The sequence below is a fragment of the Mytilus californianus genome, unplaced genomic scaffold, assembly GCF_021869535.1.
Source record: "Mytilus californianus isolate M0D057914Y unplaced genomic scaffold, xbMytCali1.0.p SCAF_22, whole genome shotgun sequence".
Lineage (NCBI taxonomy): Eukaryota > Metazoa > Mollusca > Bivalvia > Mytilida > Mytilidae > Mytilus > Mytilus californianus.
In genome coordinates, this window is record NW_026262671.1 from 8,196,377 (window position 1) to 8,211,502 (window position 15,126).

Here is a 15,126-nt window from a genome sequence, read left to right on the forward strand (position 1 = left end):
AGTTTTGATTTTTCTACCCTATATACCACTTTGCCTCATATTCTAATTAAGAAAAAATTCACACACCTAATTAAATGGGCATTTAAAAAGTCGGAATGCGAATACATATGTTCAAACTCTTTTAGGTCATTTTTAGTAGCAACAAACAAAAGAGCTATGTCAATTGGACATGCTTTGATACTATATCTGTCCTTGAATTTTTACTTGATAACATTTTTGTTCGCTTTGGAGATTCCGTATATCATCAAGTCATCGGAATTCCAATGGGGACTAACTGTGCACCACTTATTGCGGACCTGTTTTTGTACTGTTATGAGTTACAATTTATGACTAAAATCAGCAAAGACCCATCGAAACAACATTTTAACAATACTTTTAGATATTTGGATGATATATTGGCTCTCAATAATGTCAACTTCAGTATGTATACTAAAGAAATTTATCCTGTTGAACTTACTTTAGATAAAGCTAATACTAACAATGACCACTGTCCTTTCCTCGATCTCGATATCTATATCATTAACGGGAAGCTTAATACAAAAATTATGATAAAAGAGATGATTTTTCATTTCCTATCGTTAATTTTCAATTTTTAGATGGTGACGTTCCCTTGTCACCATCTTATAGTGTTTATATATCTCAACTTTTACGATTCGCTCGTGTATGTAACAACGTATTAGATTTTAGCGAGAGAAATTTATATATTACTGAAAAATTATTACAGCAGAGTTTTCCATATCATAAACTAGTCAAAACATTTACTAAATGTTATCATCGGTATACATGTAAGGACATCATTCGTAAATATAACTCAACATGCAGACATCTTATACGTTCAGGTATTTCACATCACATCTTTTATGGTAATATTCTTTACAAAGCACAAAAATGTCAGTATTCACTTCAAAAGCAAACAAAACCTTTAAACAGACTTATTAAGAAGGAATATAGTTACGATACTGTTGTCAGGTCATTAAAGATTGCATATTTTGGCTTTAATATTGATTCACTTATAGGGTCTTTGCATCGGAATTAAACATATTTATTCTAAAACCAGTTGTTGGCATGACACGGGTTATGTTCTTCTCATATATTTTATGACGGTATAATACTAAACCCTTAACAGGAGGGATTGTGCCTGATATTCATATGATGAAGACATAATCTTTCAATCAGTTTAATTGAGGTCTTGAGCTGGCATGTCAGTAACTGCTAGTAGACTGTTGTTATTTATGTATTATTGTCATTTTGTTTATTTTCTTTTGTTTCCTATTCTGACATCGGACTCGGACTTCTCTTAAACGGAGTTTTACTGTGCGTACTGTTGTACGTTTGTTTTTTCTACATTGGCTAGAGGTATAGGGGGAGGGTTGAGATCTCAAAAAACATGTTTAAACCCGCCGCATTTTTGCGCCTGTCCCAAGTCAGGAGCCTCTGGCCTTTGTTAGTTTTGTATCATTTTTAATTTTAGTTTGGAGTTTAGTATGACGTTCATTATCACTGAACTAGTATACATATTTGTTTAGGGGCCAGCTGAAGGACGCCTCCGGGTGCGGGAGTTTTTCGTTGCATTGAAGACCCATTGGTGGCCTTCGGCTGTTGTCTGCTCTATGGTCGGGTTGTTGTCTCTTTGAAACATTCCCAATTTCCATTCTCAATGTTATTGTAAAGTTTTTAAATATTCATATCTATGTTTGTTTGCTTGAGTGTCCTTTAAGCACATGCCCTTTGATTTATAACTCCTGCATTTGGACACTATAGTATTTGTTCATATGCATCAGCCACGAGGAGGACTTAACTCATTAAAGCTGATTTCATAATGGATGTGATGCTGATTCTGCTGCGTGGTCAACAAACACAAAACATTTTGGTTTTACATATGGCTATATATTAACTCGTATTGTATTTGATGTTTGAGCTGTGTTTTTTTTTTTTCATTTGTATTAACTGTATTGTATTTGCATAATATAAAAAAATCACTTTACTGATTATGCCCATGATCATGGATCCTCTATTGGAGCTAAAATTTATCTTATCTTATCTATTATGTAAGTTTTCAAATATTTGTGGATTAAGTAACAGATGATTTATGATTTTCCATAAAACATAACTGCTGAATTTTTACTCTGCAGGTGCAGTTGATTACAAAACAGACATATCTGTACAAGACATCGACGAAGCGATGCAGTACTGTGAATTCCCAAGACCGAGTGGATATTTGGAAGAACTCGATCAGATCTGCACTAATCTAATGCAGCAACATGCAGAAAGTTATTCAAATGATCCTTATGAGGCATTAGACTTATACAATGTGTTGCTTGCCACTGTAATTGTGTAAAAAATGCAATAAAAATGAAATGAAACAGTTGCTTTATACATAAACTACCAGAGGGAAAATAATTCGTGTACCAAATTAAAGGAGTATGGCCACGAAGTGCCGATATTGGCCCTGTGAGGTGATAAAAAATAAAAGAGAAATAAGGTGGATCCTTTATAGCTAAAACATATCTACGTATATCGTTATTTGTTATTATAGTATAAAATCATATTTTTGTGACGTCATTAATGTGACGTAATACCCGGAATCAAACCGGAACGCTCAAAATGTCCAAATTTTAAAAGAATTTCACACTTCCTGGTTAAATTTTGCATTGGCCACAGGCCTCGACCAAAGTAATTTTACTTTTATTTTGATTGTTTGACACTTTGACTCAGTTTGCAACAATATTTAGCGTGGTCGAGGCCTGTGGCCACATCGAAAATTTAACGTTTGCTTACAAACAAATCCTGATTCAACGCCGCCATTTCCGAAGTACGATAGATTTTGTGACGAAATAACTGTACCAAGAACTTGAAAAATTGCTATAAATAGAATAAATTCTATAATTTATTAATTTCTTATTTATCATGTTTATAACAAACAAAAAAGAAGAAAATGGAATAACAAGTCTTTGTTTTTAGCGAAGCTATGTTAACCACCGATCCGGCGAGGTTTTTTAACACGGATAGATACGTCCTCATAGCTATCAGAAAACAAGACAAATATAGTTCACAGTTCATTTCACTTTGAGTTAAAGAAAACAAACACTATGGATAGTTGTCTCATTGGCAATCATACCACATCTCCTTTTTATATATAGACGAAAATACAAATAATAACAAAGTACACTCGAACTTTTTTCGAGATAAGAATGATAGTTGTATGAGGAATACCGGAACGCTTTAACAATGAGCAAGACTAGTTAAGATTACAATATAAAAGCTAATTAAGAATAAATTGACAATTGTGAAAACCTTAAAAAGAATTTCAGTTTAAAATTTAAAGGGGCATTAGCTGTAAAATTCATGTTCACCGATTTGACTCAAATTCTCATATTCGACTTATAACATACTAAAACGTATATCCAATTTAAAAAATAGTATAAAATAAACAGTTTACGATGCATAGACTCGATAGTATGTATCAGCAGTTCGTGTGTATTTTAGTCTAGACGCTATCTAATTAACCATCGAGGCGACCATCTGAAGACTGCCGACGGTCATCTTACCCGATATAAACATGAACAAAGATATAATAGATAGCAAACTCGTGCAATCGGCTTTTTCTAGATCTGTTTTATTTGATATTATAGGTTAAATCAATATGTTAATAATCGTTTTTACCTGTATAAGAATGAGTTTTTGTAGATCGAATCAATCAACCAAATAGTTTTTGTTTCACTTCCAATGTTGACATTCTTTTTCTTTTAGTACCTGAACACGCCTAGTTCATGCGTAACACATCTCTAGTTGAGGGGTTCAATTGAACTTCACATGAATACGGATTTAATAAGGTCGAATTATCCACTTGCAAGTGAATAATTCATTAGCGAATTTCTTTGCTTATTTTGACAAAACTGAACCAAACCGGCTGCTAAAAGCGAATTATTTATTTGTTTCACTATTTCACTTTCATTAATGATTGAACAAAAAACATATTTTTTTTTCCTATATATTGTAGCTAATGCCCTTTAACGAGAACACGAATCATAGAATAATAAAAGTATTTTTCTTTTAAAACTTAATTGATAGAAACATGCAAAAGTCGGATAGATTTAATTGAATATAGCTAAATCGCTAAATGAAATCGTCCACAATGGACAACTGAGATTGAGTATTCTGTCAGATTTTTGTTTTTTTAAACTAGGCAGTGGCTATTTTTGCCGCCGCTGGCAAAATAGAAAATATGCTATTTGTCGTCTTTGATTAAAATATCTTAATTAAAACAAGCAAAATAGCATATTTCGATAGCAATGACTATTTTGTCGGAGCCGGCAATATAGTGAATTTGTTATTTTGCCGGTTCTTTGTAAAGAGTGAATTTTAATATTAACTTGTGAAAAATACTACGAAAATGTGGTTTTGGTGTCTGATGACTTTTGTACAATTATAGTGTGGTTCTATGATTATTGAAGTACATGTAATGCTATGTACTGTCTATACATGTACATAATGTTTATCTTTATCTGTGTTTTCAACTTTTACTTCTTTACTAGAAAATAAACTTTTCTGTGTTCAAGTGATTCACGGGTTTCTTTCCATATTCAAGTAAGATAATGTGGTGTGATCAACTATCCTCATACTTTTTTACGACTGTACTTCGCTCGCCAAGATATTTCACAGCTTTCAATCTTAATTTCTTCTGCCCAATAGAAGACATTCATTGCTTATGTTTTAAACTCCTTTGTGACTTTTAATTTAATCTATGCTATAAAATTATGTTTGTTTAATAAAGGCAACAGTAGTATACCGCTTTTCGAAATTCATAAATCGATTGAGAACAAAACAAATCCGGGTTACAAACTAAAACTGAGGGAAACACATCAAATGTAAGAGGAGAACTACGACACAACAGAAACACAACATTAAAATGTAACACACACAGAAACGAACTATAATATAAAAATGGCAATTTTCTTGACTTGGTACAGGACATTTTAAGAAACAAATGGTGGGTTGAACCTGGTTTTGTGGCTAGCCAAACCTCCCGCTTTTATGGCAATGTTAAATATAACATTAAAATGACAACATTACATGACAGAACTACAATACAAATAAATGGGAGAACATACAGGACAGAGAAACATACGACTAATATTATAGCTAACAAAAGGTACCAGGTTTAAATAGTCTCTGCAATTTCTATTTCGTGAATAACAATACAGAAGACGAGTATTCGGGCCACTTATACAAAATTTAATTTAAGCGCTTATGTGCAGCTTAAACCTTAATATTAGTAAGTTTCTGTAAATAGAGTTAAAAAAAAACAAGATATATGGACGAGATTCAAGAAAAATTTTTGTAAAAAAATTCTTGTGGTAAAATGATTATAAAGTTACTAGAACGTTAACGAAAACAATTTTAACGTTACGCTCAAATGGCTATACATTGTAATACCATTGTACCTTGGTCTTTTCTGACGCCCTGGAAAATTATACAAACACAGTTACAAGTCTAATGGTTATCGTTTTATGAACTACACTAGTTAGTGATCATTCATCAGTAATTTCGTCAACTTCTGAGACTGGGCCGTTTTTAACCCTTCGTGGCCCTACTCTTTTACAACGTAAAAATTTTACAATTCAGGGACGAATAGCTACGGTTTTCCAGGAAAAGAAGTGTGCATTTTGTATATAAAATACGATCGGACGATATGTTAATGCCCAAAATAGGTTATCGTCATGAAAATCATTTTTTTATTTGCGTAATCCAGCCTCGCCCATTTCAACATAAATAAGACTAACCGAATGGATATGCATGCTCAGATCGGTGCTAAGGAATAATATAAAAACCTATGAAATGTATTAACACATGGATTTTAACAACAGTGTCTTGCCGTTAGTTTGTCCCGTCTGAATTGTTTCACATAAGTAATTTTTTGGGGCCATTTATAGCTTACATTGCGGTGTGAGTCAAGGCTCCACATTGAAGGCCGCACTGTGACCTATAATTGTTTATGTTAACTGCTTTGGGTCTTGAATGGAGAGTTGTCTCATTGGCAATCATACCTTTCTATCTTTTTGTGAGTATATGGACACACGGAAATGTGTCGCCTGTTCTTATGTCCTCAATTGAATTTATTTTGATAGTAAAAAAAAGAAGTTTTTCCATAAGCATTACATTAAATTCAATGTACACAAGTTCAAGGTGAAATAAACCCTTTCACACAGATATGAAGGCCGTACAATCATTCAAAACACCAAATTCAGTAAGCCTATTACTAAAAGTATTTCAGAAACAAACCTCATAAAAAATATTGAACCATGAAAATGATGTCAAGTTCAGATGATTACTGCCAGACCGACATGTACAACATTACATAATAAACCATTCCATACACCAAATATAATTTACCAAATAATAATATCTGAGAAATAGACCAAAACACAAAAACTTAACTTTGACCACTAAAGCAGATATAGAAGACCTAATGCTTATTGTATCTGAGATATGGACTTGACCACGAAAACTTAACCTTGTTCACTGATCCATGAAATGAGGTTGAGGTCTAGTGAAAACTCTTACAGTCATGAGGACCTTGCAAGGTATGCATATACCAAATATAGCTATCCTATAATAACTTAATGAGAGAGAAGTTAACATAGCAAAATATCTTATCTTTCTTTTCAATTAGTCTCTGAACCATGAAAATAAGGTCAAGGACATGCACATGCAGGATTCTACACAGAAATATCTTACTGACAACAACAAAAAAATATTATTTTCCTAAATAATATTAAGATGCAACACCAAACATAGACTATACAACACAAGGAAAGTTGTCACATTTGATTCTCATATGATAGCGATTATATGGGAATGATATAAAAAGGACATCATGAGAATCATATGTAAGAGTTCATAGGAAAATTATATGATTCTCGAATGAGAATCATATGAAAATGCTCTCATATGATATTCATGGTTGCTATCATATGATAATTATATAATGAGGGCATCATGTGAGAATCATCTGTGGCAAGTTTGCCTGTGTATTAAAATAAAATATAAAGCACATACCTATTTCCTTAAAAATTCTTTCATAAAATGCAAGCATTTTTTTTTTTCAAAAAAAGAAATAGTATAAAAAAGAATTAACAAAAAATGTCCTTTTTAGTGCAACCTTAAAACAAATACCTCTAATAAAATAATCATTCCTTGTGGATATGACAATACTGTAACAATTCCTATACACTTATTACTTTCTTCCTATAGAACAGGTCCATGTAAATAAGAATCTGTCAAATAACAATTAAGTAAACTTTTGCTTTGTTACACAAACCAAAAAAAAAAAGAACCTAAAAAACATACTAATTTTCAATAGCTGAATATTAAAATAGAGTTAAAAATTACACCCTGCGTACACCTATCTTCGAGTCTACACAGTTAGAAAATTACAATAATTTCTTTATGCCGATGATGTTCATGATCATCATTATAGACAAACTCAAACAATATTAAGTTTTCAACTTATAAAAAGTACTTAGATACATTTTATCTCTTGAGTGTTTTCAGTCAATACATGTGCATATGTATTCTATGGTATTATACAGAGGTTGTATCTATTTGAAACATACTGTTTAAAGAGATCCTCATTGAAAATTGGTGTAATCCATATGTGTTACTCTCTATAAATAAAAAAAATATCTATCTTACTTGTTTATCTTTCTATCTTGCGTTATTAATATCCCACATTAGATTCATCAAGTCCTATTTACCTGATATTCTATGAACAATTCTTTCACAAAAATTTTTGTTTTATACGCATGCTCGAGTAGATTACTTCCGAGACAAAAAGGCGAAAACGCGAAAACGCGAAATTGCAAAAACACGAAATCGCAAAAATGCGAAAACTCGAAGTCCGGAAAAGACGGAAACGCGAAATCGCGAAAAGGCGAAAAGCCAAAATCGCGAAGTCGAAAAGGCGAAAACGCCAAGTCGAAAACGCGAAAACGTGAAGTCGAAAACGCGAAACCGGAAAGAAAAAATATTTCGCGTTTTCGCGTTTTCGCCCTATAGAATATGAAAGGCGAAAACGAGAAATGGCCTTAACCGGCCACCATAACTTTGCACTAAGAAATGTATATACAAACCTCTTCTATTACTCTTCCTCTGAGCAAAACTATTTCAAATATGATTTGTTTTGAAGGGCCACTAGCTGTCAAATTCAAGTTCACCGATTTGACCCAAATTCTCATATTAGATTTATAACAATGTAAAACATTTATTCAAATTATAAAAAGTTTAAAATAAACAATTTACAGGGCATGGGCTTGATAATATGTAGCTTCGTTTCGTGTGTATTTTAGTCTAGACGCCATCTAATTAACTATCGAGATGACCCCGAAAACAACCGCTGACACAGTCACATGACACGATATAAACATACACATAAATATCAATAGATATATGGACCTCGTGCAAATGGATTTTTCTATGTCTGTTTGATTTTAGTTTTAAGGTTAATAAGATAAGTTAATTTTCGATTTTACCTGTTAAAGAATGATTGTTTGTTGATCGAATCAGTCAATGAAATGATTTACCTTTGTTTCACTTTCAATGTTGACATTCTTTTCTTTAAATATCCTAACACGCATCAATCATGCATAATCCATCTCTAACTAAGGGATTAAATTGAAGTTCACATGAATACTTGCAAGTGAATAATTCATCATGGATGATTCTTAGCTTATTTTGACATAATTGAACCATATACTGGCTGCTAATAGCGAATAATTATTTCACTATTTCACTTTCATTAATGATTGAACAAAAAAATCATAATTTAAATTTTTCATGTATCTCGTAGCTAGTGCCCCTTTAAACCGATTTGAACGTACATTAAACGGAACTTCAATTGTAGGAGATCACGATGGGTTTAACGACAATAAGACATCAATCAAACAACAACAAAAAACACATAAGGACATCTAGTGAGCAACAGATATAGTGTTTACCAATAGAAAGGTGTTTACACAACATACCAATTTCTAAATCGTCACGAATTTCCATATAATTTTATCAGTGTGAATAAATTTATCAGAAAAATAGAATACATGTATTACATGTCTTTGATTTAACAGAAACAATAAGAAAAGATCTGGCAATAAAACAAATCCTTGACTGAAGCAATTTTAAAATACTAAAGGATAAACCCCTATTGTTACAATATTGCCGAAAACAATACGACATTGATAAGCAATTATGAAAAACCAATAAAAAATTTGTTGTTTGGGATTATTCATGGTTGACTAGTTGTATAACTAGTGGCACGTGTCCCAATTATTTAGACAAGGGACAGAAAAGAATTAAACAGAAAAAAACGGTTTTTCAAAACCATATTTTCAAAATTCACTGCATGATTTAAACAGCTTAAAAGTGTTTCATTTGTTTTAAGTATAATTAAGTAATTGACGCCAAAAAAGAATACAAAAAAAGATGCATGAAATAAAGTTATAACATAAGTTTACAAATACATTGTATGTACCTAGGTGCATTTAATGAAGCAACATTTGAACTTATTATTATCTTTTATTTTAATTGTAATTTTTTTTTTATTTATATTTAATGTTACCCGATATGGAGTCCTTCTAAAAGATAAAATTCACTTGAATGGGTATTTCTGGTGTATATATCACACGTACTATCTACAATATACGGAAATGACACGGCTGGGTATTGTAAAGTTACCGGAGGAATTTTAATGTCAACTTCATATCCCCGGGCGAAGAAATTACCGGTTTGTCAGAACGGTTAGGTGTAATTTGCGCCAACTACCATATTGAAAAGGTTTGAATCGCGCCCATCTCTTCTTTTCTTATAGTATGAACTACGCCAATAAATGGAACTTAATTGTGGCATATTCACCTCTAAACGATTAACCTATTTACATGTAACATTAGAATACTCACTTGAAAGGATGTCTGAATTTAAAAATAAAAAGGAAAGAGTATGATAGAGGGCCTGAAACCTGTTGGTGTTGTGAAGATTATAAATTCCGCCAGGCTTTTATAGAGAAAAATGGAGAAATTAGATGGAAATATAATGCACGCTGTTAAATCATGCTTTGCAAGCGGCTATTTACAGATGACTCGTGCACAATCATTTTGAATGATAAATAGGATCACATACCTGAATTAAGCACTCAGAAACTAGCCCGTAAATAGGAGGAGGGAATCCAGTTATTAATTAAATATCAACGTAAAAGCTTTTGCACTAAGGACACTAAACCGATGTTTTAAGACCACAACGAACATGAATATAAGAAGATATGCGTATATACAATAGATGTTATTATTTTAAAGTTACATGACTTTTTAATCAGTGCGTGCCACTCGGCTCGTGACCCACGGCTTATTGCAAATTCCCAATCATCATGTTCAATCAACCTTATCCAATATACAATTTTATCCTGCAATCAGCTAACTTTTGTACAAATAAGTATTAGATACAATACAAAGGTAACAAAGAAACAGGCCAATAACAAACGTTGCCGGATAGTTTTTCTGCACGAGTAGTCAAGTGAAGGTCCGAGGCGATAGCCGAGGACCTTGACCTGACTACAAGTGCAGAAGAACTATACGACAGTTTGTTTCCGGCCTGTTTTTTTATTACCTTTGTTTTGTATCTGACTTGTACGACGTTTCAAGAAAGAAGTAGTACATTTTGCATTTAGAAGAGGTAGCAAAATTAAACAGATTAGAAACTTAAATGGCCATATACCAGTTAATGTAAGTTACAGTTTAAACAATTTTTTTTTCACTTCACTTCAGCCGAGAGTTTTTTTCTCAAGAAATTCAAGAATCTAATAATTTCATAAAAATAAAAAACAACTATGTCAAGTAAAAGATGAATGTCGTACACATTTTAGACTTTTTTAAAAAATGCAATTTCGCAAGTAAGTAATGTATGAAAAACATTTCAGAGGTAAGCAAGCTAACATTGATTTGTATTTGTGGGAAAACGGAAAAGGGGGGTTAAGGTTAAAATAAATTTAAAATAAACAGGCTTGATCCTTTCTTTGTTGAAAAAATGCAGGATGTGCCATTCCATCCCCCCTTAAAAAATAATAAAAATCGTTTGCTCCCAAATATATGATATCATTATAAATGAATTCAATAACAATATAAATGCATAAAAAGAATGAATTTCCTTTGTCATTAGTGAATGAAATGTTAACGTTATTAAAAAATGGATTTTGTCTTGTTATTAGATATATATTATAATATAGGCATATGTTTTGGATTTTTTAAAATGTTTTCATGCTTATAGGTTTTTATATGATAGTGTTAATCAGAATTAGACACGTGTTACAATATGATCTAATCGCAGCTTACCGTCCTTCAATTGGTGAAATAAGTTGAATGATTTTCTTCAAGATTCGCTACCTATTTGAACATGGATTACACGGACATTTTTATTTATAGGATCAATCGTGCATTGGTGAGTTGGTAGGGATTTTATATTTTGATTATATTTGATTTTTTTTATATATATTTCCTGGCTTTTTTATTGAAATATAAACGTCGGTACCAGCATTTTTTACATTCGGCATTGTCTAGAATACTAATCCTGTTCATATATTGAAAAAAAAATACATTTACGGACCGACCATTTAGCTTCAAAAGGGGATATGTTTTTTTTTTCTGAGTAAGAAATTATTTAGTTTTTCAACGCTATCACCCAAATATTTTTTTTTTCGAAATTAGCACTATTATATACGGTATTCGGAAAATCAGGAATCAGAACATTATTTTGTCATCTGCTTGACCACAATATATTTTTTCTCATAAAATTGGGGATCAGGATATTTTTTTTAGGAAAAAACCATAACACCCCTTTTGAAGTTAAATGTTCAATCCCTTAGTGTACTGATATGAATAGTAATATACTGGAATTGTTTGAAAAAATATTATAGTTATTGATGTCAACGTAAATATTTATAATAGTTCATTTTTGGGTCCTCTTCGCGGTCCGCATTGAAACTGTGTTGATTTCCGTTCGAAAAATAAATGCTGAATAAACGCAATGGTTTAGTGTGGTTTATTTTCAACTTGATGAAAGAATAATTGAAAATTTGATTTAGTGTTTACAGTGCCTTTGTTTTTATTTTGTATTAAGGGAAATTGTTAAATAAAATCCCTTTTTTTAAAGAAGCCAATTTTGAGTTATAATTTGGGGGAAAATTGCTTCTGATATTTCATTTCCTTATTTACAATACAAGACTTTACATCCTATTATAATACATTGAAAGACATTAATTTAGGGTGAAAAATGTGGCGTCTGTGAGGTTCTTCAAAACCCGATTACAGAAGTAGTATAGAAAACCTGACTTTTAAATGTTTATTAAATTTTATAAGACAAGGAAAATGAAGCGACACACACATATATATGCTCAAAAATAATATACAAATAACAATTATTCTGAATAATAAAAAAAATTGGAACCGAAATATTTAAAATCAAGTTACATTTTATAAAGACAAGGAGATGTGGTATGATTGTCAATGAGACAACTTTCCACAAACGTTAAAATGAAGTTGATGTTAGCAGGAACAAATATATTTTCGACCGTTTAATAAAATGCCCCGGCATGAAAATATGAAACGATTCAAATGCGAAAACTAGCTTCTGTCCAAGTTTGGAACAAACCTAGGATAGTTTTAGAAAGTTATTAAAATTTTTAAAACTTTAACCACAGAGTGAATGTAATGTTAACTGACAGAAAAACTAAGTCCATTTATAAGTAAAATACGGATAAATAGGATTTTTTTCTACAAAATTTACTTTTGGATACTATCTTATGATCATAAACAAGCTTCTATTCAAGTTTGGTAGAAATCCTGGATATTTCAAGAAAGTTATTAAAATATATAAAATTTATAAAATTTTAACCACAGAGTGAATGTAATGTTTACTGACAGAAAAACAAAGTCATTTTATAAGTAAAATACGGATAAACAGGATTTTTTTTTTACAAAATTTACTTCTGGATATTATCTTATGATCACACACAAGCTTCTGTCCAAGTTTGGTAGAAATCCTGGATAGTTTAAGAAAGTAATTAAAATTTCAAAAACTTTAACCATAGAGTGAATATTTGTGAATGCCGCTAGCTGACGACGACGCCGACGACGGAATATAAGATCGCTATGTCTTGCTTTTGCGTCAAAAGTCGCAGGCTCGACAAAAATGTAATAAACTGTTATACTTTGAACATGTGTATCCTACTTGCTGGTAAACAAATATATACATTCTAAAATATTTTTATTAAAAAATACTAGAGAACTATAAAAAAGTGAAGTTAACAAACAAGCAAAAGAAATTAAAAGGAACAAAAATTAAAAAAAAGTAGAAAATATACTATTACATAGAACTAAACAATATAACAGACAGAAAAATAAAATAAATAAGGCATTAACAAACAAATGAATAAATAAGAGAAAATTGAAATACTATAAACATATTTAATCAGTATACTAGTGGATTCAAAACAGGTCAAGGTTGAACATTATTTCGATCCTTCACATATATATGTAAAATAATTAATATTTATATTATTTAGTCTCTTTCATATATTCAATTGCAGTATTTCTATAAATACTCTAGATTTATATTTGATCACTGATTGCTTGCATAACGTCCAGTGACAAACATTTCATGTATTCGTACAAAGTACAAATCAACAACTTTTAAATTACAATTGATTGGTTATTTAAGGAAAGAAATATAAAAAAAGGAAGAGTTAACTTTTTTCATTCTGTATTTTACTCATACATGGACTTAAGCACTTTTATAGTCAAAATAACAGTTTTAACACCAACAGCAGCAATCGCAAGCGACGCTGGTTCCATAGAAGTCTTCTCAATTTTTGTTATATCCCTGGCAATCTTCGGTTTATATCAGACTCTGACATTGAGGGGAACAAATACCATGGATGTCTTGTCTTTTTTAATACAATTAGATATAAAACGTGTATCTCATATACAGCCTCATTTATAGAACATTATATATAATTTGTTGTGTCAAGGTAATATTTGGATCAAAGAAATATTTGGTGGAGAGAGAGAGAGAGAGAGAGAGAGAGAGAGAGAGAGAGAGAGAGAGAGAGAGAGAGATGTGGTATACAGTTCGAAATATATATTCATTTATAGTACATTTAAAGTAAGTTTATTGCATCGCTCAACGTTTCTCAGTCAAGATAAAACGTTTACAACCAATTCTATTTTTTACGACTAAATAAGTTTTATGTAAAATAGACAGTTCACGTTCCATTGAACTAAGGGTATTGTTTAGGTTACTTTTTTTTTAAACATTTTATGAGATCGAATTTGAAATGTTATTTACACCATGATTCAAAATTAAAAAAGACATAAAGAATTACGCAATTAGTATAAAACAAAAGTTGTAATAAATAAGATAACTTTTTTGCTTTAATTAACAATCGAGATGTTTCCAATCCAATCTTTCTAATCTAATATAGTCCAAAGGGTGACTAGGGTATAGAAATATGGTCACTGCAGGTCTTCTCCCGGCTGGCAGTACAAAATAGACGTATTTTCACTTGTATGCAAATTTGTCCGCCATTACGTAAAATCACACAGGTTCCCGTAAACTTTGACATCATAATTCAAAACATTTGAGGTCACAGTTAAAAAGTGATTGTTGCCTGACGTCAAGTAGATCTAAGGTCATTCGGAGGCAAAATATAGCTAAATACCAATAGTGTAAATATGTTTATACCTTGCCAAAGTGGGGCATCTGTTTGGTTATTTAGGATACGCAACCAACTATCAATCAATCTAATATAATAATTATGTTTTTTTATCCCGCATTTTGTACCATACGACAAATAAAACGTTTAACGATACCATGAACCATACGATATACAAAACCCTAAACGATGACATTTGCCATACGATGAACGAATGATGAACGAACGCTGACCGAACGTTGTACGAACGCTATACGAATTATGTACGAACGATGCCCGAACTCTATACGAACTATTCCCGAACGCTGTACGTACGATTCCCGAAAAAAGTGTTAACTTTTACGTTACAGGGACTGTAATTACCTTCAACTGTC

The 15,126-nt window shown here is 31.5% G+C and overlaps 1 protein-coding gene across 1 annotated transcript in view; it reads left to right on the top strand.

Moving 5' to 3' along the window:
* The window catches only part of LOC127732248 (uncharacterized), a 46,162-nt gene that overhangs the window by 21,234 nt on the left and 9,802 nt on the right, over window positions 1-15,126 (top strand). The gene's annotated exons all lie outside the window — the stretch shown is intronic.